Below are 27,077 nucleotides of genomic sequence, written 5' to 3' on the forward strand. Positions count from 1 at the left end.
GAGCACGGCATGTTTTCGCAGCAGCCGGTGCCAGCACGTGGGGGCACAGAGAAATGGATGCGCTGCCGCCCACCGCTTTGCTCCGCAGGGGAATGCCCTGCCAAGTAGCGTGTCCTGGTGTGGGCCTGCCCCACAGGTCCGTGTGGTGGGAGAACACCCATGATGCCTCAGGTTTTAGCTTTTATATTTTTCCAATTCTATTCTGCTTTAGTGTGTAAGTCTAGGCTTCATATTAGGGGATAGTAAGCTCTCTTCACAGACTAGGTAGGCAAAACAATTCTTTCTCTAGCTGGGGACCCAAGGACAGCCAATCCAAATCTCAGGCCCAAGAGCATAAACAATGGTCGACCAAAGAGAGAGAACAAGAAGCATGGGACTTCATGGGCTAAAGCTGTAATTGGACAATTAGCTCCAATATGCTAATGGACCAAAACTTATAAAAGTGTGAGACCCCATTACCGGTCATCCATTTTGCATTTTGTGCCCATTTTGGGTTGTGCTGCCCAAGGTGGATCTATTGAGACCTCTTAATAAACACCTACTTTATTCTTTAGCTCCATCTAGTCTCCGTTCTAGGTCAGCCTTCACAAGGCCTCACCTGGTCGGCATATTGTCCCTGTCCAGGGGGATTCCCAGCACTCTGTGGCTGCTCCGCCCATCCTCCTTTGCCACTCATAATTCAACTCTTTTAACAAATCCAGAACAATTGTCCATGGCTATATAACATCAATGGCTGTGTAATTGCCAATGGAGGCTGCTGCATGTATACATTGTCCAGCTCGCTCCCAAATCAATAAGTCTAATGATGTTTTTTCAGATACATCCAGTTCATGGCTCTCACACCACGTGAGCAGGGCTTGCAAAGCATGCTCATCATAATGAATCTCTCTTTTTTTAAGAAAGAAAGTCCATACCTTCAGAACGGGGTCTTCTGGTGCTGATATCCAGGCCCCCATAGTCTCGACAGAGATTCCAATCCACAAAAATAGGGTTTGAAACCATGCAGCACTTTCTGCTGTCTGCTGAGGGGATTTTCACCACAGCTTTCCACTGCCCACAGTAGTTCCACCGCAGTACTTCTGTCTACCCAGCGGAGTTCCAGTTCTGACACCGTATTCCCAGCTATTATGCCATTTGTCCCAGCTATTACTCCTTTTGTCCTGGTTCCAGCACCGAATTTCCAGCTATTACACCAAAGTTCCAGTTATTATTCTATTTGTCCCAGTTCCAACACTGTATTTGCAGCTATTACACTGAAGTCCCAGCTATTACGCTGTTTGTCTCCCTTGGTCTGTGCACAGAATATAGCTGAGTTGCATCACGTCAGGATCACCACTTGTGAGGTTGTGGGGGGATGGGTGGAGACAGTGAGACCACTCACCCCAATGTTCATGTGGCAACAGAGAACGTTTATTCTCAAGCCCTTCTTTATAAAGGGCATTTGAAAAACTTGGTCTTGATATCTCATTGGTTTGATCTTTCACGCCCCCCAACCCCTGCTCAAGTGAAATGCCTGCAGCCCTAGGAAAGATGTGATTGGCTGAAGCCCCTGTTAGTCCACCTAGGGGCTGGTTAGTTTGCCCAGTATAAGTCAGCTTGTACTGTGATATGTCGCAACAATTACTGAACCATGACAGCAGCCAACCAAGAGAGGTGCTGTCCTGGGATGACTTTATGGTGCTGGTGTTCCCATTGTCTGTTTTTTGCCCAGAAATGGGTCCTGTAGCTTTAAGCTAGGCCCAGAGAGACAGAGAGAATGAAGGGAGGGGAGAAAGCAGCATGCAGTTTGTGAGTGAATAGTTCGCTTCCTCCCCCGGATACTTTCTCTTGGCATGTTCTCTGCAGCATGGACAGAGGAAGGACATCTTTCCTTTGCTTTTTTAAGCTAGTTTTCTCATCTGTGAGCTGAGTCAATAAAGTTTCTCCTGGGATGGTGGTTTTTTTCTGCAACTGTTCAGCTCTGCTCCAGACCAAAAACCCAGAATAACACTGGAAGCTCACATCTGTGGCCCACCGGGCCCAGGACACTGCATTCCAAAGCAAGAGGGCCTGAGAGAGACAGAGCAAGAGCTGAGGCTGCACCCACAAAAGAACTCTCTGATCTAAAAAAAGACTGTCTCTGAATTTGCCATCTCTTCAGAGCAACGAGAATTTCCACTGTTTAATATTATTCATTTTTTCATGTTTGTGGGTACTTTGATTGTGAAATAAACAATTTTTCCACTTTTCTCCAAGGAGATTATCTCCCAAACTGGTTGGTGGAGGGGCTGCTGGATTCTGCCCTTTAGAGGAAACATCCTTTGGGAAGTTTCCTTCCAAATCTGTCCCAAACCATGACAGGTGCCATGCTTGACCTTGGGCTCACCAACAGGGAGGAGCTGGTAGGGAGTGTGCTGCTCCAAAGCAGCCTTGGTTGTATTGACCATGAGATAGTGGAGTTTGAGATCCTCAGGGCAGTGAGGAGGGCATGCAGTAAGCTCACTGCCCTGGACTTCAGTAGACCAAGGGAGAGGGGCCGAAGAATGTTTGCTCATATTCCAGGATCACCTCCACCAAGCTCAGAAGCAATGCATCCCAACAAGGAGGAAATTGGGCAAAAACCCCAGGATGCCTCCATGGATGGATAAGGAGCTCAGGGCAAACTCAGAATGAAAAAAGAAGCTTTCAGAAAGTGGAAACAAGGTCAGGTGACCTGGAAGGAATACAGGGAAATTGTGCAGGAAACTAACTAGGGACAAGGTTAGGGAAGCCAAGGATCAGTTAGAGTTGAGTCTAGCCAGGGATAGCTAGGATAACAGGAAGGGCTTCTATAGAATTGTATGATATTGGTTGCTGAATGACACTGTCACTGTGTGCCATAACTCCCATGGCCAATGAGGATGGACTTCTCCAGATACACGAGTCATGAGCTCCTGATGCAGCAACCAGCCAACAGCGCACCAGCCCTCCTGCTCTGGAAGACATCTAGGACACATAGAGCCCACAGTCATGGTCTAAATAAACCCAACAGACAACTTGGAGTGGCAGCCATTGACTATGGAAATGATACCTATGCTTGTGTATATATATATATATATGTATATAGTTGGAAGGTGTAGGATCTCGGCATGACAAAAAGGTTTAGAATAAGGGGTGGATAATGTCCTGGTTATGGCCAGGACAGAGTTAACTTTTTTAAGTAGCTGGGAAGGGGGTGTGGACAGACCTGAATAGTATTCTCTACTGCCTCATATCATTGCCAGGGTGTAAGAGACGGTCCGAAGTTTCCCTCATTTGCTTCATGATCATCGCAAGGACAGAGACTAAGACCCTGAAGACCCTGACTGGAGTTCTGGCCTGGTTGAGGTGGATGCTTGCCAAGTGATTGCTTGCAGCTGTGCTTACTATGTCACCATGGTCTTACCCCTGCTTCACGATCCCCGCTCATCACAATAGCCCATGAATTTCCCCACCTCTTGGCCAGATGCCACCCACTTTAGACAAAGTCTAACTTTCTGAGGTAACTTTGGTGATCCCCCATGGAAAATCCCTCATCTGCTTCAAGACCGCCATCAAGGACTGAGACTGAGAACCTTAAAATTCTAACACAGGGATGCTGGGCTGACTGAAGAGGGATGTCTGCCAATTGTTGCCTGCAGATGTGTTCGCTGGACCAAGACAGGTTTCTCATAGAAACCAGTCCTGAAACGATGGGTCCTGCTCACTGCTGGAACTGGTTTGTCCTGTTTCGGACCTGGACTGTCTGTACTTGTTCTCAACGGACTTATTCTCCACTGTCCTCTACCTGTTCCCCTCCCGAGGGAGGACAATAAAAGACCCCTGAGTTAACCAAAGACTTTGAGACTCTCCCCGACATGACAAGATGGATCTATTGGCTGGACCACGAGGATTTAGTCTCTCCGTTGGTAGCTATACCCCCCCCTTCTTTTTTTCTCTCTCTCTATCCTTTATCTCCTTTCTAATCCTTCTATTGCATTTGCTGTGGGCACTCAATAAAAGGTGCATTTGTTTTGATTAATACTGAAATCCCCTCTGTGTTGTGTTTTGCACTCTGAGATCAGTTAACGAACCATCACGACTCCCGCTTGTACTAGCGGATCGTGACACGGGCAGGGGAAGGTGATACATGGTTAGTATTTGTCCCGGTTTTCCACGCACATAATTTCTTTGTCTTATGCTTTTTGCTATTAAATATTTGTGCTGTTACTGTTCTTTTTTTTAATCTCATTGGTGTTTCTAGTGAATTGTTCTTATCTCAGCCTGTGATCTTTGGCTTTTGTGACTCCAATTCTCAAGTCCATCCAGCCACAGTGGGAAGGGAGAGGGGAAGGGGAGAGGAAGTGAGCGGCGTTTGGTTTGGGAGAGTCTCAGTGTGAGTGCTGAATTGGTGATTACTTTTCCTAAATCATGACACTCCTCTTTCACTTGGATATGGGAGTTATCATCAATGCATTCCAGGAACCTCCTGGATTGCCTGTGCCCTGGTGTGTTGTTGCTCTGTATTGGTTTGCATGGCCTGGTTGTGGTAGCAGGAAGGGCTACAGGGGTGGCTTCTGTGAGAAGCTGCTGAAAGCTTCCACCATGTCCAGAAGAGCCAATCCCTGCTGGCTCCAAAGACGGAGGTGCCACTGGCCAAGACTGGGCCAATTAGAAATGGTGGTAACGCCTCTGTGATAACATATTTAAGTGAAAATCAAAACAAAAAGTTGTTGTGCAGCTGTAATTTCAGCCAGAAAAGAGTGGAGTGAGAACATGTGAGAACAACTCTGCAGATACTAAGGCCAGTGAAGAAGGAGAGGGAGGAGGTGTTCCAGGCACTGGAGCTGAGATTCCTTGGCAGCCCATAGTGAAGATCATGGTGAAGTATATTGTCCCCCTGCAGCCCATGGAGGGCCATGGGGATGCAGAGATCCACCTGCAGCCTGTGGAGGAGCCCCATGCCGGAGCAGGTGGATGCCTAGAAGAGGCTGTGATCATGTGGGAGACCTGTGGAGAGAGGGGCCTTGCTCCCATGCTGGAGCACCCTGTCCTTGAAGGACTGCACCCTATGGAAGAGTGGCCAGTGCTGCAGCAATCTGAGGGGGACTGTTGCCCATGGGATGGACTCATGTTGTAGCAGTTCGCAGAGGGCTGTTGCTCGTGAGACGGACATACATCGCAGAAGTTCACGGAGAACTGTCTCCCATGGGAGGGACCCCACAGTGCAGCAGGGAAACTGAGGATTTTTCACTTCTTTTTTCTGCCAAGGTCAGGATTAAATGCACAAGACGGTATTTCTTGTTCAGACTCAGATATTTAATAGTTCTTATCTATATTACAGTCTCACAAAGCATGAGTTCTACAGCACTTCACTCTAACAAGCTAAAAATGGAGCCATCTCTCTCCCTCTATAAGACCTTTTAAGGGTAAACTGTCCAATTAAGAAATGACACCTAAATTATTTTGACTTTTAACCCAATAACCAACCGCCCATGGCACGCAGTGCTGACTTTTTTATCCAATTACACAATACCATCCAAACCCATGAAGAAGGTGAAGAAGAAGGACTAGCCACCGCCCTAAAACCTCCATCTTGCTATATGTATATATTACTATATTCTAAAACCTTAAACTCTAAGTTTTCCACCATGTGATATTACACACTTCTATTCAAACTACACACCCATAATCCCAGTTCTATCATTTAATTTTGGAAGCCTTCTCCACAGCCTCAGATCAAATGCAGTGTTCTTTTGGGGGTCAGTGCCTGTCAGCACAGAAAGTCTAAAATTCTCAGTTTCCAGGGTTTCAACAGGGAATGACTCCTCTCCCTGAGCAGCAGGAGAAGCCATGGGTGATGAAATGACCATAGCCTCCATTCCATCTCCTTATGCCATTGGGGTAGGAGATAGAGCTGGAAGGAGGGAGGGGTGGGGGAGGGGGGGAAGGTGTTTTTAAGGGCTTATTTTACTTCTCATTATCCTGCTCTGATTTTGTTTATAATACATTCACTTTATATATCTAAGTTGAGCCTATTTTTCCCATTATGGTATTTGATGAGCGATCTCTCCCAGTCCGCATCTCAACCCATGAGCCCTTTGTTAAATTTTCTCTCCTCTGTCCAGCTGCAGAGGGGAGTAAGTGAGCAGCTTTGGTGGGTGCCTGGCATCTGGCCAGTGGCAACCAATGACACCCTCCAATAGATGTCGGGGTGGTTGAAGACTCCCATGAGGACCAGGGCTTATGAACATAAGGTTGCTCCTATCTGTCTGTAGATCTGTCTTCCCAGTTGGGTGGCCTGTAGCAGACCCCCATTACAATTTCACCTGTCCCTACCCTCCCTTTAATCCTTACCCATAATCTCTCATTCAGCTCATCCATCTCCAGGTAGAGCACTATGCGCTCATTGACACAGAGGGTAAAACTGCCTCCTTATCTCCCTTGCCTGTCTTTCTTAAAGAGCCTGTATCCTTCCATTTCAACACTCCACTCATAGAGTCATTCCACCATGTTTCTGTGACGCCAATAGGGTCAGAGCCCTGAAGCCATTTGCACATCTATAACACCTCTTTCTCTGTGTGTTTGCAGAGAGTTGTTAAGGTTTGGCCCCTGATTAAGGTGGCTTACTGGCTGGAGTGCCTGGAATTCTTTGGTACTGTCCTTCACATGCTCTCCTGCTGTTATAGATACATATTATAATATTGGCTTTTCACAAATGTTAAAATGGATTTTATATGTGTGATGTAAAAGTAACTTTGTTATAAAGATATAGTTTTTATTTCTGTTGTTAATTAACCTTAGACCTAATAGTAAAATAGCTATGCTTGTGGTAAAATGCCTACTTAGATGGGATAACATCATATCATGGCCACAGGCCCCCAGCCGGGTTATAATTGATATAGACTCAGTGTATTCACAGAAGGCTGATCAATAATCTTTATTAAGAAACCCACTGCTCTTTTACATCCTGGTTTGCTACACATGGAACTCATTGGTCCTTTACTTAAAACACCATCAACATTGGCTAATTAAGAAACCACCCTTTGGTAGACAAATCTTCATAACACATTCCACATGTTCACAATACCAGGTGCAGCAAGTTAAGATAAGAATTGTTTCTCATGCTTTTGTCTGATCTTCTCACAGCCTTTCCCCAGGACAATGCCTGGGAAAGTTCTGTTTTTCTCTGTGGCCAGAGAGCTGCTGCCACAGGTCACTGTTTATGTTTAAAAAGGAAGGTGGTATTTATAGTCCTCTGCAGGGTCCTGTAGCAGGCACAGGGCCTGCATGGCCTCCTTGGCGATCAGAGGCCTGAGCTAGGAAATGCCAAAGTCAGCATGACTAAGGCTTTAGAAGCCCCTCTCTTCCATCTCTCGGACCCTGCTTATCTCCCTGAAAATCCATAGGTCACTTTCCCCTGACCCTTACTATTGGACAGTTTTCAAAACCCCTGTAGGGTATAAAAACCCCTAATTCTGCCTGGTTCGGCAGAAGAGCTGTCACTGGACCCTTCGCGGAGACCCGAATAAAAGAATCCTGCGGAACCCATACAGAGCTTCTCTCTCTCTCTGCGTCTGCTGCGGCGGCACCTAGGGCTGCACCGGACAAGCTAAAAGAGCTGAAATCACAAAAGAGGTGGCTGCAAATCACTATAGCTTGCCCAGGTTGCCTGAGACCCCCCCGCTGAGCTATCCTGGCCGGCCAGCATTCCCTGCTGGGCTTCTGCCCTGAGGGTAATAGCCCGGCCATAGCTGGCGCCCAAACAGCGAGGGGCCTCTGGACCAACACCTGAACCGCCGCGATATTCTGGCCGCGGAACTGAATGCCGGACCTGGCATCTCAGAGGAGCAGCATCTCTTCTTGAAATTGTCACTGCCTCCACTCGCCAGAAATCCTGGAAGAAGAAGCTCTCTGTTTTAGAAGGACTCTTCTGACAAGGAGGCCAGCCGACCCGCAACAACGACACCTGGGCACGCGAGTGTCTGTGGAGACTGACAAGCAGACGACCCCCAGCAGAACTTTGACCCACAACTGGCTGAAGAAGTGTAAGTTTAACACAGACTTTCTTGCGTGCAAAATATTTTTTCCTTGGGTCCTTTTTTTTGCTTTTGTTCTTTTTTTTCTCTTTTTTCTGCTGGTGGGGAACGGGAACATGGGATCAAAGCTTAGTGCATTTAAGCGATCCCAGAATGAGAGAGATTTATATTCACTAATCCTAGAAATCCTATCTTCTAACAACATTTCTTTTTCTAAAGGTAACCTTTCAAAAACTAACCTGAAAAAATTTATAAAGTGGATTCTCTGCCACTTTCCAGATACTAATACACAGACTATTACCTTAGACTCCTTTTGGGATACAATTGGGACCACGATATATAAGTTTCAAACTAACCAAGATTTTTCTGTAACCCAGTTTTTACCTATATTTCACGCTATAACCAAAGCTGTAGAAAAAACTAACAAAAAGATAGTAACTTCAGGGCAAACTTCTGTTGAACAAAGCAGGAACCTCTTATCTGACTCAACAGATGTCCCTCTTTCAAATGCTAATTGAGCAGATACACCCCCTCCACCCTGGATTCCAGTACTCCTCTGGGTCCTAGCGTCCTGCCGTCTGCGCCGCACCCCCCCAACCCCACTGCGCCCACGGCCCCTGCCCAACCCCTCCTCCTCCCCCCCTCCTGCCCCTCGAGAGCTACACCCTGCGCGCCTCCTTACTCTGTGTTATCTCCGAGAGCATCTGCGGCAGTTCCCGCCGAGTCTGACCCAAACCCCACCCCTCCCGCTACTCCCCCCGTCGCTGCCGTGGCCCCCCCCACTCCCTCTCCCGCCCCTCCCGCCCTCGCCCCCCCCCGCCACCATCGCGCCTTTCCCTGCCCCCGGCATCATCCCTGCTGCGGCAGGGGATCAGCCCGCCTGCATATCTGCGGCACCCTCCTCCAACCTCGCCGCCTCCTCCCTCCTGCATCCCCCTTGCCCCCATGCCCAGGCGGTGCAGCCACACACCCACCCTCAGGGACCCCCGGTCGAGACCCCCCAGACTTCCTTCAATTCTGCCCCCCCTCCCCATGCCCCCCAGTCCTGTGCCTGCTGTATCACGCATTGTACGGCCACTCCAGCCCTGCTGCCTCCCTGTAGTCACGTTCTGCCATGTGCTGCCTTACACCCTGTCCAGCCATATGCACCTCTGCCAAATGTTACTCCAGCCTGCCATAAAAAACATAAGGCACTGCCTGATAGCTCTCACTTCTCGTCATCTGATGACAGCAGTGACAGCGATTCTGATTTGGAAATAGAGTATATTGATCCATGGGCAAAAATAAAAATGGAAGCCACACAGGCAGGGGACTGGCAATTAGCTCAGAGAATTACTGCCTTTCCAGTAGATTATAAAAAGGGAAAAAGAGGAGGTGCTACTCCTAGAAAGACATGGGAACCTATTACAAATAAAGAACTCGTGCAATTAAGGAATACTGCCAAAGAACATGGTAGAAGTTCACATATTTTTAGAAATTTCCTAGAGGCTACGTTCTCAGCACATGTTCTGGTACCCCACGATATTAAAAATATTGCCCAGTGCCTCCTTTCTCCCGCCGAGTACATGCTTTAGGAAAGGCATTGGAAAAAGCAATTAAAAACATTATCAGATAACTATGCTGCAGATGCTGATAAGTCAAACTTTACACTCGAACAGCTGGCTGGTGAAGGGGATTTGCAGAAACCCTCTGACCAAGCTGATACTTTACCTAAGGCAACACTACAAGACGTGGCTATAGCAGCAAAAACCTCCTTACTCCTTACCCCTGATGATTCCACCCCTACCCAATATTTTTCTACTATTAAACAAGGAATAGATGAAAGCTTTATCAAATTTGTGGATAGAATTAAAGATGCTCTGGAAAAACAGATAGAGAGCACAGAGGCAAGAAAAGAACTGTTGCGTAAGCTTGCCATGAGTAATTCGAATGAAAAATGTAAAGCAATTCTGAGAGCCTTACCCTTAGACACAGAACCTACCATAGAGCAAATGCTGGAAAGCTGCACACGCCACTTGTCCACTGAAGATACAGTGGCCCAAGCAGTAACTAAGGGTGTTGCAGAAGGAGTTTCTAGTGCATATGCAGTAATAGCTTCTAAAGACCAGGTCCGCTGCTACCACTGTGGAGATTTTGGACATTTTATAAAGGACTGTCCAGAGAGGTCACCTCCCAGGTACCCTCGCAATTTCCATCAAAGGCCCCAGAATCAGCAGTACTATCAGCCGCGTCCGGGAAACTTCCATCAGAGCGTGGTGGGGCCCCATGCAAAGACACCAAATCAAAGGCCATCCAGACCCAGTCACGCACCATCCCAAGAGATTCCAGACCACATGAGGAGGACCCAACACACGGAGCGATACCGAGGGGAACCCGCCGCCAACTGGTAACTGCACTGTCCATTGACTTTAAAAATGACAATGTTTAATGTGTTCCCACAGGCAAACGTGGGCCAAAAGGTGGTCCTTCTAATATCCTAATTATAGGTGATTCTCTCCATAGCCCAAAGGAAATATTTGTTGTTCCAGAAGTACAAACAGTGCACCCGGGACAAGAAATCTTTGTCCAGGTGTACTGCACAGACTTACTTTCTTCCAAAGGGTACCCCATTCGCACAGGCCTTTCCACTCCCTAAGAATCACAGGGAACAGCTTCCTCTCAACCCCACAGCAATGTGGACACAAGTTGTGGGACCGAGTAAGCCTGTCATCGAGTGCGGTCTTACCTGCAGAGGAGAAAAGGTCCACCTACTAGGTATGCTGGACACCGGTGCAGACATGACCATCATCGCTCGCTCTGAATGGCCAGCACACTGGAATCTACAACCTGTGGCAGGCATGATTACAGGGATCGGTGGAGCTACAGTTTCCATGCAGAGTAAGAACAACATCCTCGTCGAAGGGCCTGAAGGCAAGTTGGCAACCATCCGCCCATTTGTGGTAAGGGCCCCCATCACCTTGTATGGACGGGACATTTTATGTCAGTGGGGAGCCTCCCTACGTATTCCCAGTCCGGATTTCTAATTGGGGCCACTGAGGAGCGCGCACTGCCAGACACTCCTCGTCTCACCTGGAAATGCCATAACCCGATCTGGATCGAGCAGTGGCCCCTCTCTAAAGTCAAACTGCGCGCACTACATGCCCTTGTGGATGAACCGCTCATCAAAGGCCACATCGTAGAGACCACCAGCCCTTGGAATTCTCCAGTCTTCGTACTGCAAAAGCCTGGAACGGACAGGTGGAGGCTCCTCCACGATCTTTGCAGAATCAACGAGGTCATCGAGGACATGGGTCCCCTCCAGCCTGGCCTGCCCTCACCATCGATGCTGCCTAGAGACTGGACACTTGCTATCATTGATATTAAAGACTGTTTCTTCAGCATCCTGCTGCATCCCCAGGACGCCCCACGGTTTGCCTTCTCCGTCCCCTCTCTTAACAGAGAGGCCCCACTCAAAAGATATCATTGGCTTTATATTCCTCAAGGACTTAAATCCAGTCCCAGTATATGCCAGTGGTATGTTGCTCACATTCTGTCTCCTGTTCGGAACCTATTCCCAGATGCAATCATCCATCACTATATGGACGATATCCTGGTCTGTGCACCAGAAAAAACATACTTGGACAAAGCAGTTAAAAGGACTATTGAAACCATAGAAAAGGCAGGATTCGAGATCCGTGAGGACAAAATACAGTACACCAACCCATGAACTTACCTTGGACTCCAGATACGGGAAAGGACCATCGTACCCCAGCAGCTCACCATCCGAGACGACCCAAAAACCCTGAGAGACTTACACAGTCTGTGCGGATCCATCAACTGGGTACGTCCACTGCTAGGAATTACAACAGAGGACCTCGCTCCACTGTTCAACCTTCTTCGGGGCAAGGAGGATCTGGACTCTCCATGCACTCTAACACCAGAGGCCCGAGATGCCATCACCAAGGTCCAGGAAGCCCTGTCTTCACGCAAAGCCCATCGCATCCAGCCCAGCCTGCCTTTCCAGTTTGTCATTGTGGGAAAAGCACCACGGTTCTATGGACTGATTTTCCAATGGGACACTCAACTTCGAGACCCTTTACTAATACTGGAATGGATCTTTACAAATAACCAACCCACAAAGACAATTACCACCTTCCAAGAAATTATGGCACATTTAATAAAAAAGGCTAGAACTCGCCTCCACTCCCTTGCAGGGTGTGAGTTCACATGCATATATTTGCCAATGACCACTGGGGACCTGGAACATTTGCTCCAGACCAATGAAAGTCTCCAGTACGCCTTAGATAGCTATACAGGCCAAATTTCAGTACATATCCCAAAACATAAGCTTTTTAATTGTGCTGTAACATTTCATCTGACCCCAAAATTAGTCCAAAGTAGGACACCTCTCAAAGCTCTAACCATCTTTACAGATGGCTCAGGGTCATCCCACAAGTCAGTAATGACATGGAGAGACCCTAAGACCCAAAATTGGGAATCTGACATAAAAATAGTGGAGGGATCTCCACAGATTGCGGAGTTAGCAGCTGTTGTCAGAGCCTTTGAGAAATTCAAAGACGAACCTTTTAATCTGGTCACAGATTCAGCTTATGTTGCTGGCATAGCTATGAGAGCAGAACATGCTCTTCTCAAAGAGGTTTCCAATCCAAAGTTATACCAATTGATTTCCACATTAACACGCTTAATTTCCCACAGAAAACAACCTTACTATATAATGCATGTGAGGTCACATACTGACCTCCCAGGTCTCATTACAGAAGGGAACAGGAAAGCAGACACCTTAGCCATGGCAATAGAGACTGCTAATGTCCCTAACATCTTTGCCCAGGCAAAGTTGTCACATGCATTTTTTCATCAAAATGTGCCTGCCCTTATCAGAATGTTCAAGCTTTCAAAAGATCAGGCAAAAGCTATTGTTGCAAACATGACCGAGCTGTCAAAATTACCAGATACCATCTGTGGGGACGGGAGTCAATCCCCGAGGTTTAAACAGCTGCCAGCTGTGGCAGACAGATGTAACCCACTTTGCACCTTTTGGAAGGTCAAAGTACGTGCATGTATCGGTCGATACGTTCTCAGGAGCAGTATTTGCATCAACACATACAGGAGAAACTGCGTAGCACACCATAAAACGTTTTCTCCTCGCCTTTGCTACCCTGGGAGTACCAAAGGAGATCAAAACAGACAATGGACCGGCCTATACCTCTCGTAAATTAAAAGAGTTCTTCAGTGAGTGGGGAATACAACACAAGACATGCATACCTGCAAACCCCACAGGTCAATCCATTGTGGAAAGGATACATCAAACTCTCAAAAGAGTCCTCAATCAGCAGCAGAGAGGAACAAAATTCATTTCTCCAGTTGAAAGACTTTGCAAGGCTCTCTATGTCATCAACTTCCTGAACTGTACAACCTCAGAGCCTGATCCACCAATACTTCGCCACTTTGCAAATACCACCCAAGCAAAGCTCACTGAGAAACCACCTGTGCTGGTGAGGGACCCAGAAACAAATAAAGTCTCTGGACCTTTCAAACTCATTACCTGGGGAAGAGGATATGCGTGTGTTCTGCTACCATCTGGTCCAAGATGGTACCCAGGGAAAAACATAAAACCATACCTAGGCACTGCAAATACCACTTCCACAAGCTGTGACAAGAATCCTCCTGAGTCAAACACGAGACCTCCTCAAAACCAGACCAGCTCGGCCTGGAGATGAAGACGTCGCCAAACATCCACAGGTGGAGGAGACGACCATCCCATCACACAGCAGCAGACAAAACAGAAAGCTGAACAACATTCTGAGGCATCAAGCCCTAGGCCAGGCACAGCCTGAAAACAAACTGTTCTCTGAATTAGATGTTATTACCCTTTTTACCCTAAAAACCCTATTATCCCCTTTATCAACCCTTACCAAAAGCCTCTAACTTTTACCCACTCCCCCACCTTTAGCATATAGAAAAAAAAAGGAAAACGGTTAAAAACTAAAAATAAATGGGGGGGGTGGGGTGGAAGGAACAGAGGAAAGGAACAAGAAAGGAACCCTAACCCTCCCCTCCTACCATAAAAATAACAAATTTTGCTTATATTCCCTATCAGAAGCCCCATTCCTGCCCAAAGATGAAAAATATCTCCGTTGGTACTGTCCTCACTGCCGCCTGGATGTTCTTCACTGTGCCGTGTGCCGTCGGTTGGATCGGCCCACAGCCGAGCCATAATGTCTGGGTAACCTTAGCAAGGACATTAAAACAGGATAACATGTGCTTATGCATGGGGAGCGTTGAGAACCCACTTTCCACATGTCTAGTAGGAATTCCTTTCATAGCCGATGACTGGCCTGCCTATAATTCAGAGCTTCTCCGCACCACAGGTAAGCAACCCCACCAGGTAGAAACTTGGGATGGGTGGACAAAAATACTGCCCAATGCTCTTGAGGAACCTCAAGAATTGGATCTGTTGGGTTCCTCTAAAGCCACAATCTGTGTCAAATTTTACTTTAGACGTCCAAAGAATAATTTGCCTGAAATTGACCTGAACAAAAACACATACCGAAAAGACATATCACCAATTAACAAAGCCTACAACCCTCACAACTGGTGTAATTACACTGCTCGTATGATCTCTGTGTCCTCTCTCCATCCCAAAGTTCTACCCAAGGGAACGTTTCTCATCTGTGGTGACAGAGTATGGGCTGGGATCCCCTCCCGACTCCAGGGAGGTCCCTGTACCCTTGGAAAACTTTCTACCCTTACTCCAAATATCACCTTGTTGCACAATTGGAAAAAAGAGAGTGAATTAAAACGCCACAAAAGGTCCTACACAGCATTTGATGAAAATTGCGATCCCAAATTATGCGATTGGAACAAACCTAAAAAGATAGCAGTCTCTATATTCCTACCATGGGTAGCTGCAGCTAAGGCCCTGGGTGAAATAAATCACCTTGGGTGCTGGCTCAGTAAGCAAGCTAACGCTACTTCTGCTGCCCTGAGCGATCTCTTAAAGGAAGAAGAAACCACAAGACATGCCTCACTCCAAAATCGAGCAGCAATTGACTTCCTGCTGCTTGCCCATGGACATGGATGCGAAGACTTTGAAGGGATGTGCTGCTTCAATCTCTCTTCACGCTCGGAATCCATCCACGCCAACATCCAGAAACTGAAGGGACTTGTGAAGGACTTAAAAGTAGAAAAGACCCCAGACTGTGTCAATGACCTCTTCGGTCAATGGGGATTAATGGGATGGGTTGCATCTTTGGTTAAGGGAATCTTGTGGATTTTTCTTATAATTGTCATCGTGCTAGTCATGTTCTCATGCCTTGTCCATTGTTTTAAAAGAACCATAGGGAACACCTTTTTTCTAAATACAGAAAGTGGAGTTGTAGCAGGCACAGGGCCTACACGGCCTCCTTGGCAATCAGAGGCCTGAGCTAGGAAATGCCAAAGTCAGCATGACTAAGGCTTTAGAAGCCCCTCTCTTCCATCTCTCGGACCCTGCTTATCTCCCTGAAAATCCATAGGTCACTTTCCCCTGACCCTTACTATTGGACAGTTTTCAAAACCCCTGTAGGGTATAAAAACCCCTAATTCTGCCTGGTTCGGCAGAAGAGCTGTCACTGGACCCTTCGCGGAGACCCGAATAAAAGAATCCTGCGGAACCCATACAGCGCTTCTCTCTCTCTCTGCGTCTGCTGCGGCGGCACCTAGGGCTGCACCGGACAAGCTAAAAGAGCTGAAATCACAAAAGAGGTGGCTGCAAATCACTATAGCTTGCCTAGGTTGCCTGAGCCCCCCCCCCCCCCCCCCCCCCCGCTGAGCTATCCTGGCCGGCCAGCATTCCCTGCTGGGCTTCTGCCCTGAGGGTAATAGCCCGGCCATAGGGTCCTTCTGCAGGATGGAGAACAAACACAGCTTAAGAGGTTCCCTTAGCAAGTTGGTGGTTGTCAATCAGAACCTCAATCAGATGCTGACTTAGAATGGTCCGGAAAATTCTCTACCTGTAGAATATCATTCTCTATCATATCATTGGGACAGGGTTTAAAGTATGAGAAAACCAAATAACAATGTCTAATGTCTCTTAGGAGAATGCAATGAATGATCATTTTTTTAACGTCGAAACAGCTGACTCTCAAGAGAAGGTCCGTTAGCTGGAGATGTTCATCTTTGACATCACTGAATGTCCTTCTTGATCCTGAAACAGAGAACAGCTGAAGAAGGTTAATAGGGTCATCATGCTATGATGATAACAAAATCTTTGTTTAGGAATTGCTCCTATATGTTTCCAGACACAGGTATATCTTGGTTATGAGCATGAGGAAACCTCAGAGCAGAACCATGCAATTATTAATTGACCAGATAATGCACATAATCAATAACACATGTGACATTATATAGTTATCAGGCACTATAACAGTGACTGTCATCCCAGAGTCTGCAACAGCTGATAAACCTCAAATCAGCAGAAAATTGGAACCATGTCCGCATTCATGGTTTTCCAAACTCCCTTTGAAAGTAGGTTTAGCTGGCACATATATATATGATCAATTGCCAAGCCAAAATTACTTGAATACTTTGGATGCAGAAAACATCTGGGTTGATTGTCAATCATCCCATCCAGGTAGAGTCAGGGCCTGGCTATAGCCCAAGCTCTAATTGGTGGGTGTCACTTAACACATTTCAAACAAGGCTCTTAAGAATAACTGCTATGAGTGAATGAATGGTTCAGATATCCTTTATCTTATTTCTGTATATGTGCCCTCTGGGCTTCCTGCTGGTTGTATTTGCGGGATTACCTTTTCTGTGATCAAATTCAGAGGTATCTGAGAAAATCTCTGGAATGCCACGGCAACAGCCTCTAATTCAACCAATTGGGCCGAGTCTGACTCGTGGCCTTCCAGTAGTTTGAGCTGTTAGTGAAAACAGTGGGTCTCTGTGCCTCTTTTCCCTTTTTTTTTTTTTTTTTTTTTCAGAAAGCAGAGGTGGGCTGAGGGACCCGGCCCCGGTGTGCTGTAGCAGTGTCTGCGTCGAGGTCTGTGGAAGGGGCTAACAGCAGGCCTGTTAGCTAAAGGACCGAGAAGATGCTGAGAAGAATGAAGAAGCTGATAAGGAGCTCTCTCCAAGGCTGTAACTAAGGAGACCAAGAGAACTGAGGAACTGAAGAAAGATGAGAACTTCACAGCTGCACAAAGTATTTTTAGAAAGTTAGTTAAGTCACTGTAACTTTTCACCAATGGTGTTAATTTGATTTATTGTGTCCAATAGTTAGGGTAGAAGAAGCATAAACAATTAGAAAGTGTATAAATGGTCAGCCATGTTCGATAATAAAGAGATGCCATCTGAGACTGCTTGTGGTCTCTGCTTCGTGTCGTGACCGCCTTGACAGCGACATCTGGTAACTACCAAGTGACACAAGACCCTTAACGAGATACTCGGTTTGGATCCATACGGGGTCCTAGCGATTGGCAACCATGACCCACTGGGACATAGTGGGGGAGGCAGCATTGGTGTAGCTGAGAGTGGCTGGTGAAAGCCACAGGGAGGTCTGGACCTGATTTTCTCCTATCAAGACACCTGGAATTAGGTGAGCCACCAACTAGTAATAATAGGAAATAATTTATCTAAAGAGGAAGAGACTGTTTTAGCTACATGGAAAGTTTTGTTAGGAAATAAGGGAATTTTTACTTCAGACTATGCCCTTCAAAGTATATTGCTATGGGCTAAATCACAGGGTTTTGGCACTGACCCTGGTACAGCATTTAGTGTTAAGGCATGGAAAAAAGTCGGGGACAGACTGTGGGAAGTTATCCGAGTGGGAGATAAAAGTGTTGTCGATTTAGCTGTTACCTGGGGATCGCTCTTTGAGGCGTTGAAACAATGGAAAACAGAGCAGAAACAAGCAGAGCGGGATGTGGACGAAGAATCGGGGTTGATAATAGAAACTGACGGGGGGGATGAGGCAGACGGGGCCTCTGATGGGGAACTTGCTGAAACCATCCTTGAAGAAGGTGCAGGTGCCATGGAAGTTACCAGGCAGGCTGCCAAAGCTTCTGGGAAAGCTGCTAAGGCTTCTGGGAAAGCTCCCAAAGCTTCTGGGAAAGCTGCCAAGGCTTCTGGGAGAACTGCCAGAACTTCTGGGCAAACTGCTATGGTGTCTCCTTATCAGACTCCTAAACCTCTTTATCTCACACCTGAGCAGCAGCTCATGATGATGCCTGCATATACTACACCACTATGCCAGTTAGCTGAACTGTCTTTAGCAGAGAGAGAAACCCAGTCATCTGCCCCCCCGCTTCCCTCTGCTCTAGTTCAGCCATCTGCCCCCTTGCTACCCTTTCCACTGCATGAACAATCTGCAAAGTCGTATCCTCCATTACCTGGCAGTGACAGCGAATCAAGTGACGAGTCACCCACAGTAACACCTGAGTTGGGGCAAGGAACTGTTGTCAGTTTACCTTTTAATAGCTCTAGTCCTACTGCCCCATGGACTTTGCCTCCATGTCAAGTAACTGTGCTTCCTCGACATCCTCAGGAGTTTGGGGAATTTGTTCAAAAAAAAGCAGTTGAAGAAAAGAATTGGGACATAATAGAAAGATTAGTTCCTCCAAAAGTACCTCGGGAGAAGAGTGCTGATGAAACTGTTGCCTGTGCTAACCCTATGGCTTTTCCAGTTTTTAAAGCAGCTCCTGGATCAGGGCAGGATGATAGTCATCACGTCTTTGCCTGGTAATGCAATTAATACGTGTAATCAATGCAGATATGCTTGCACCTTATGACATCATGCATCTTGCTACAATTTTATTCCAACCAGTGCAATACAGTGTTTTTCAAGAATCTTGGAGGCGAGTGGCTGAGCGCACTGCTTTGACAAATATGGAGCTGCCTCAACACGACCTTTGTCACGCTGTGGGTGTTGATGCCTTATTGGGCACTGGGCCTTTTGCTAACCCAGATTTACAGGCAAGGTGGGATCCTTCAATTTTGACACAAGCTCAGCAAGTTGGCATGAGTGCTTTAATTAAAACAATGGAAATGTCAGCTCCAAAGCAGTGGTACGTTACTATACAGCAAGAGATGAGAGAACCATTTATGCAATTTGTGGAAAGGCTTGCTGCATCTATTGAAAAACAAGTAGATTATGAACCCTTGTGACACAAATTGTGCGTACAATTCGCTAAAGAAAAAGCAAACCCAGATTGCAGAAAGATTATTGACACTTTAGCTGGGGAACCCACATTGCCTGAAATGATTACTACTTGCTTGAAAGTCAGTTCTGTGGAGCATAAAATGACAGCTCTTGCTGCAGTTTTAAGACCTTCATCGAAATGCTATAGATGTGGACAGCAAGGGCGCGAAAGGGCACAGTGTACTACCCGGAAAACAGCACCTAACCCAAGTGCAAGCAGTGATGTTATGTGCAATTTTTGTGCTAAATTTGGGCACTATGCCAAACAATGCAGCAGTAAATACCATGCAAATGGTCAGCTGTTGCCGGGAAACTGGAAGAAAAGTGCAAAGGGGCACGTGGGAATGCAAATACCCCAACAACCACAGCGGCCGATACGGGCCTTCCCAGCACTGCAAAGCTACACATTTGCGAGCAATACTCAGAGGCAACAAGAGTGTCCACAGGGATTGATATACATACCGCTGACACAGTAACCATTTTGACAAAAGAAATATGCAAAGTGCCCCTCAATGCCTATGGTCCAATAGGACGGGGAGTGAGTGTGTTTTTGATAGGAAGATCAAATACTATACTTAGAGGTATTCATGTGCATTTAGGACTTATTGATGCTGATTATGTAGGACAGATTCATGCTATGGTATCCATTGATGACCCTCCCGTCACTATTCAGAAAGGAACTTGCATTGCTCAAATTGTACCTTTTGTGAGTTCTGTTCTGAATACAGTTGACCGAAGCCATGGCACAGGAGGTTTTGGATTGACAGGAGTCTGGACTGAAAAAGTAATGGAGAACCATCCAGAAAAGACATGTATCCTCACCGCCAGTGGATGTCATCCAGGAATCATATCAGTAACAAGTTTGATTGACACCGGAGCAGATGTCACAATACTCTCGCAACTTTGCTGGCCTCAATCATGGCCTCTCACTCATGCAAGTTTTGGACTTATGGGATTGGGCGGTTGACACAATCCGTCCTAAAGACATGATTCGTGAAGGTTCTTTTTCACTGATCTCAGGGTGCAAAAACTGACACGACAAGGGGATTTTGCAGTAAAATCAAAATAGATATACTTTTATTGAATAGACATAGCAAAGATGTGTTAGAGAGAAGGGGAATGAAGAAAAGGGAAAGGATAAGAAAAAGAAAAAGAAAAAGAAAAAGAAGCGAGGAAAAGCAAGGAGGTATATAGCTACCAGACGTGTGGATGACAAAGTCCCTTTAAGTCCGGTCGACGAAGAGCCTGTCGTCTTCACGTCAGGGGAGATCTCAAAGGGTATCAGTCAGCTCTAACCTTTTTTATAGTCCTTCTGAAATGGGGGAAGGGGACACATTTCAAAATAGTCTATTGATAAAGGGTACAAAGAGTCCATCAGTAGTCCATCAGGAGCAGGTGTCGTCAGCAGCAGACGTCGTAGGCAAGAACCATTGTCTTCTCGGTCCAGTGGTCACTTGCAAAACTTGCTTTGGTCCCCACGCACTCCTTCCCTCACCCTACGGTAGGGATTTCAGTCTCAGTCCTTTTGGGAAGAAGAGGGGAGCTTTTCCATGTAGGGGTCGCATGTCTCAGTCCTTGAGGGGAGAACCTTCTCCCATCTCAGTCCATCTGTCACGGTGGTTGATGTACAGTGAATGGAGGGTCTTTTAGTGGTGACCTCTGAGAAGGTCATTCCAGAGAGAAAGTCCAGCCAAGTCAGAAGGGTGGAGAAATTCCAGCACTAGCGTTGCTAGGTGATGCAGGCGAAGGAGAGCACACTGCCCCTTCTTGGGTGCAGTGTTCCATGAGTTGAACAAACATACCCGTAGACAATAATCTGGCTTGGTGGACCAGACAGACCTGGATTTTCAGAACAGGATCTTTTCCTTTCCCCGGTGGTCTTGGCTTTCATGACGATCGAGAGGCAAAAAATGAGGGAGGTTTCGGACAGACACTCACAGTGGTGCAACAACAGGCGGTTTGTCAGCCATTGTAATTAATGTGAAACATCCTGATGGCCAACTAGCTAACATCAGGCCCTATGTTGCCAATGCTCCTCAAAGTTTATGGGGAAAATATTGTTTATCTCAATGGGGTGTCAAAATTACTATGGATTTTTAATAGGGGTCACTGTGATGCATGGCAATGAACGTCCAGTTGTAGCCTTGACATGGTTGACAGATAAACCTGTCTGGGTTGACAGTGGCCCCTTACCACTGAAAAGCTTACTGCCCTGCAAGAATTAGTTATACAACAATTGCAAGCAGGACATATTGAGGAATCATTCAGCCCCTGGAATACCCCTGTTTTTGTAATAAAAAATAAATCGGGGAAGTGGAGACTTCTACATGATTTACAGCAGATAAATGCTGTAATGGCAACAATGGGAGCTTTACAACCAGGCCTTCCTACACCCACAATGATTCCACAGGAATGGCAGATAGTTGTCATTGATTTGAAAGATTGTTTCTTTACGATTCCATTGGCTGAGCAAGACAAAGAAAAATTTGCTTTTACTGTGCCTTCCACAAATCATGCTGCACCCAATAAAAGATATCAATGGAGGGTATTCCCCCAAGGCATGAAAAATTAGCCAACTATTATGTTAGTGAAGTTATGGACAGTCATTGGTGCTCGTAAAACATCCTTATTTCATCATGCATATTCGTAGCCATGCATCATTACCTGGATTTTTTGTTGAAGGCAATGCCTATGTAGATTGTCTAGTAGCTGCTGCTGCAATCAAAACCCTACCTAATGTGTTGCAGCAGGCAATTTTATCTCATCAATTTTTTCATCAGAGTGCTCAAGCTTTACAGCAGCAATTTAAATTGTCTCCTGGTGAAGCAAGATCAATTCTTTCTTCTTGTCCTGACTGTCACATGATTCATGTCACTCAATATTATGGTACCAACCCTAGGGGTCTTTCAGTTTTAGAGGAATGGCAGACTGATGTTGCAAAAATGCCAGAATTTGGTCTCTTTAAGTATGTTCATGTTACAGTTGATACCTTTTCTCAGGCAAAGGTTGCTTCAGCATTCACAGGAGAGAAAACTCATGATGCTCTTTGTCATTTTTATCATGCCTTTTCTATCCTAGGTGTTCTGTGCCACATAAAAACGGATAATGGCCCAGCATATGTTTCGCAGAAAATGCAAGCATTCTTTCGTGCTTGGGGCATTGAGCATTCAACAGGTATTCCACATGTCCCCACGGGCCAAGCAATTATTGAAAGACCTCAGAATCTTCTTAAACGTCAGGTTCAAAAACAAAAAGGGGGAATGCAACAGGAGTCACCTCAAGTGAGATTAGATAAAGCTGTTTATGTGTTAAACTTCTTGCGTCCCCTACCTGACTCACAGTTATCTCCAATTTTTTACCATTTTTCTTCTTTGAATTCTAAGCAACCAGATCTCCGTAGAAATGTTCAAGTATGGGTCAAGGATTTAATTACTGGCATGTGGTCTGGCCCAGTGGAATTAATAACCTGGGGAAGGGGTTATGCTTGTGTTTTGACAGATAATGGTCCTCGATGGGTTCCTGCTCGCTGTGTCAAACCTTATCTGGAGCGTGCAGGCAGGGATAAGATGGATGGCTCCGCATCTGAAGCAGAACGTTCAGATGACAATGGCTAAGGCTATATCTATATATATAAATCAGGATATGTATCTCATTACTCTTCATGTGCTTTCATAGTAATTAAAGGGTGTGGCTTTGGTTTGTGCTGACCAAGACAATGCAGGTTTTTGGAACCTTTGTTCTAGTATTCCTGCAGCTCTTCTTGAGCACTTTAGGGTGGTTATAGTTCACGGTTTTATAGGATAAAGTAGCTAAGAAATTTAAAAGCACTTATAAATGGATGAAGGACAGGAATGATTGTACTAAGAATGGGAATGTTGATTTTGTTGATGGTTGTGATTGTTGTTCTGTGTTTCCCCTGTCTGCTTGGATTTTTGCAAAGGGCCCTGCAAAAATCCATAGCAGCTGTGTTTGCAGTTTAAAAACAAAAAGGGGAATTGTGGAAGGGGCGAACAGCGGGCCCGTTAGCTAAAGGACCGAGAAGAAGCTGTGAAGAAAGAAGAAGCTGATAAGGAGCTCTCTCCAAGGCTGTAACTAAGGAGACCAAGAGAACTGAGGAACTGAAGAAAGATAAGAACTTCACAGCTGCACAAAGTATTTTTAGAAAGTTAGTTAAGTCACTGTAACTTTTCACCAATGGTGTTAATTTGATTTATTGTGTCCAATAGTTAGGGTAGAAGAAGCATAAACAATTAGAAAGTGTATAAATGGTCAGCCATGTTCGATAATAAAGAGATGCCATCTGAGACTGCTTGTGGTCTCTGTTTCGTGTCATGACTGCCTCGACAGCGACAGAGAAACATGTAGCTAGAACTCAGAGCAGAGAGCTAGATAGACCAGTACATAACATACAGCCTAGAGATTATATATATGTGAAGTCTCTTATGGAAAAGACTTGGGAACCACAGTAAGAAGGACCATTGCAGGTGCTTCTCACCACCTTCACCGCAATCAAGATCAAAGAGCAGAATGCCTAGATCTAACACTCTCCAGTGAAGAAAGCTCCAGAAGCCCCTTAAAAAGTGTCACCAGAACACAATGAACTGAGACTAAAACTTACTTGGGCAAAATGAGTATATTGCAGCCTGGGGTAGTTTGTAATTTCACTGACAAAATTGTTTTGTGTATAATTATAACTAGAGTCTTAGAATTAGCAAGTACCTCTATCCAAAGAGATGCTCAATGACCTTAGACCCAGGCTTTTATTCAGTATACTAGATCCATAGGAGAACCTTCTAAGATAAAAAATTTAAACCTATCCACTGTAGTAATCCATGAGAATCAAGTATATGAAGAACAAGAGCAGCATGAAGGGGAACTGTAGACACTTCAAAGGATCAGAGAAGAAGAAATCAAGCTAAGATGCCAGGTAGTCAATAGGACCACTCATGAGAGACCAGATGAAATTAGTGTCTCAGCCTCTCCTGTATACGGGCACCAAGAAGTTTGTTATAGCCCAAGTGAATCAGACTGTTAGTACAATTTCACATTAATACAGCCTGTAGAAGTGACTTGCCTTTGGCTCATGATGCTATTGAGCTCTCTTTTAAAATAGATGCTATACATTTTACAACAGCAAGACCTTATACAACTCACACCAGTACTCAAGCAGTTCAGACCCAAACCAAACTTGAACCTGAAGTGTATGAAATAGGCCCACACGTAGTGAAGAATATAGGTGAACAACAACTGTTGTTCAATCCAGAGTGGTCTCTCAAATGTGTTGAATTGCTAATGGAAATTAACATCTCAAAAATCCAACCACTCCGCTCCTCTTTCCTAAGAACATCCTTTGAGGTTTGACAATGTAGTTACAAAGACAAGTACACCTCAAGAACAGAATAAAAAAAAAGATCTAACTAGGATATTAGATACAGAATTAAGAGTTTTAAATAGAATTAATCCAGAAATACTGATGAACAAGCTGGCCACTGCATCAAGTAGTCCAGCAAAATTGAAGCAGCCTTTACAGTCATCTCTATTAACATTAAGAACTAACGAGTAGCAGATTTCAAGAGTACTGCCAAAGTAAGAAAAGGCTGGAAACCAAGACCACAAGTTAATAGTAGAAGTGCTTAGTACGGTTCAAAATAATGTGTCTTTAGCTTTCAGTTGTATACAGGCACAGTTATGGATGCAGGCAACAGCAGCTTTGATCATATGGGAAGGGGGTGAAGGTGATTTCCCAGCTGAAATTCAAAAGATTGTCTGGGATAATGCGATTGATTTTGAAAGAAAGTTTCAATCCTAGTAGACTATAGTAAATTTCACCTATGATCCTACTTCTAATGTAGCCACTGCCTTTGTGCTTACTATACGAAATGCCACTGTTTATGTTATCCACCCCATCATTGCACTAAGATTAAATCATAAAAAAATAGTGCTCTACCCTTCAGAACATAAAGTGTGGGCACGAAACGTAAATGAAAAGTAGCAAACAGTAAACTTAGAATCTTGTGTTACTAAGGAACAACTAAGATCCATTTGTGAAAGCAATACTATTAATGCTCAAGATGTGTGTCTTGACACTGAACAAAGTATTTGCCACTTCGAGATTCATCCTGTCACTGATCAGAAAACTGTGCTTGTATATACAAGTAAAGGTTGTATATGCTTGAGAACTACTTGTGCTATTGTAAAAATTGATAACAACAATGCTATTTTGCCTAGTAGAAATCATTCTAAATTTGTATTTGCTATTTTGTTAAGATTATTTGGTGTGACTTTTCGTATTTGGCCCCAGTGACATCCCACCAGCTGATTAAAACCAATTTCACCATGTATCATAGACTATCACCTACTTCTATTAGAATAGACCTCAGGTTAGTAAAACAATTAATTAAACACAAAGACCTATTAGAAATCTTAAAGAAAATCCAAAAAAAACCAGAACCCCCCCCCCCCCATTACTGTCCGACATGTTACAAAAGAAATAACCAGAATTCTGCAAAGAATAAAACAAAATGCAAATCATCACTAGTAAAATGTAATCTTTAAGTGGTCATCAACTACAAATAAGATCTTTAATAAGTTGTGTCACCCCGTTGTAGTTTTGTTAATATTAGTTAGAGTAAGTTTAAGGTTATCTTTTATATTACTAATTTAGAATTAGAGAATACTGCAGTGAGTAGCTGTGTTAACCTCCTTATCAAATGTACATAAGAAAACATTAAGAGACTTATTATCTTAAGGATTTGCATTAATTAAAAAAGTTTACTAATTTTCTAGGAAAGGGGGGGGGGGGGGGGGGGAATGAGACAGAGTCGAAATTTTCCAGAGTAGAAATTCATTTCGGCTTTAGGTAAATTAAGTCTTAAATTAAGTCTGTAGCTTGCAAACATAGCTGTTTGGTCTGACTGCCTGTTCTCACAAAAAAAAACCCCAAACTATGCTCAAAGAAACTGCTTCAGCCAAAGGACAGAGATATTAAGGGGGCCCCTTGAACTTTAAGACAGACAGAGAGACTGCGAGAGACAAGGCAGGGTGACCCAAGAGTTCTTTATGTTCTTTCTAATAAAAATATAGCTGCAAGGGTAACTAGCTGCAAGTGTAACTAGCTGCAAGTATAACCTGAAATCAGTAAAATGAATATATATGAACCTGTTGTGAAATTCTATGCATATAGATTAGCAAAGAAGATAAAAAAGATCGAGAGTTCTTAAGGGTATGCATGTCTTTTAAAGGGAGCGATCCCTATATTTGTCCAGCGCTGTAATAAACATACCGGCTTTACAACTTTTACAAAGTTGTAGAGGTTTTTTCCGTAAATCACGCCCACAAAGGGCAGACCTCAGCACCTCCGAAACATGGTGGAGGTCGCATGGGCTATTGTCCTCACAGAGCATGGATTCAGCTTGGCTTTTTTCAAGTGAAATGCTGAAGTTAACTGATTTACTGTGTCTGAGGTTACTTTTGAGAGGAAACCAAGGGGAATTTGTCAGGTATGGGGAGTTAGGAGAGATGGGTTGCAGACTGGTCTAGCCAGAACAAGTCTGTTTCCCTCCCAGGGGACTTGGGGAGGCTGGACGGGGAGAAGCTGGCCTGGACATCTCCCACCTGCCCTCCCCGGGTTGGTGTGCTTCAGGGTGGGTCAGGGACAGGGTTGGGGGCTCGGAACCTCTGCCCACCCTCCTTTCTTTCTGCTGCAGCCTGAGGTCGGCTCTCTCTATGCTCTGAAGTGTTTTGTGGCTGTCTCTATCTTGCTTTTCACTCTCCAATGTTACAAATTGTAACACCGTCCGAAATATTGGATGGAGTTTTAGGCTGGACTTCTTATTCTCTTCCAAACTGTATAATCTAAGTCCCACAGCATCCCAGAACTTTACGGC

This window comes from Passer domesticus, chromosome W, assembly GCF_036417665.1.
Source record: "Passer domesticus isolate bPasDom1 chromosome W, bPasDom1.hap1, whole genome shotgun sequence".
NCBI classification, from domain to species: domain Eukaryota; kingdom Metazoa; phylum Chordata; class Aves; order Passeriformes; family Passeridae; genus Passer; species Passer domesticus.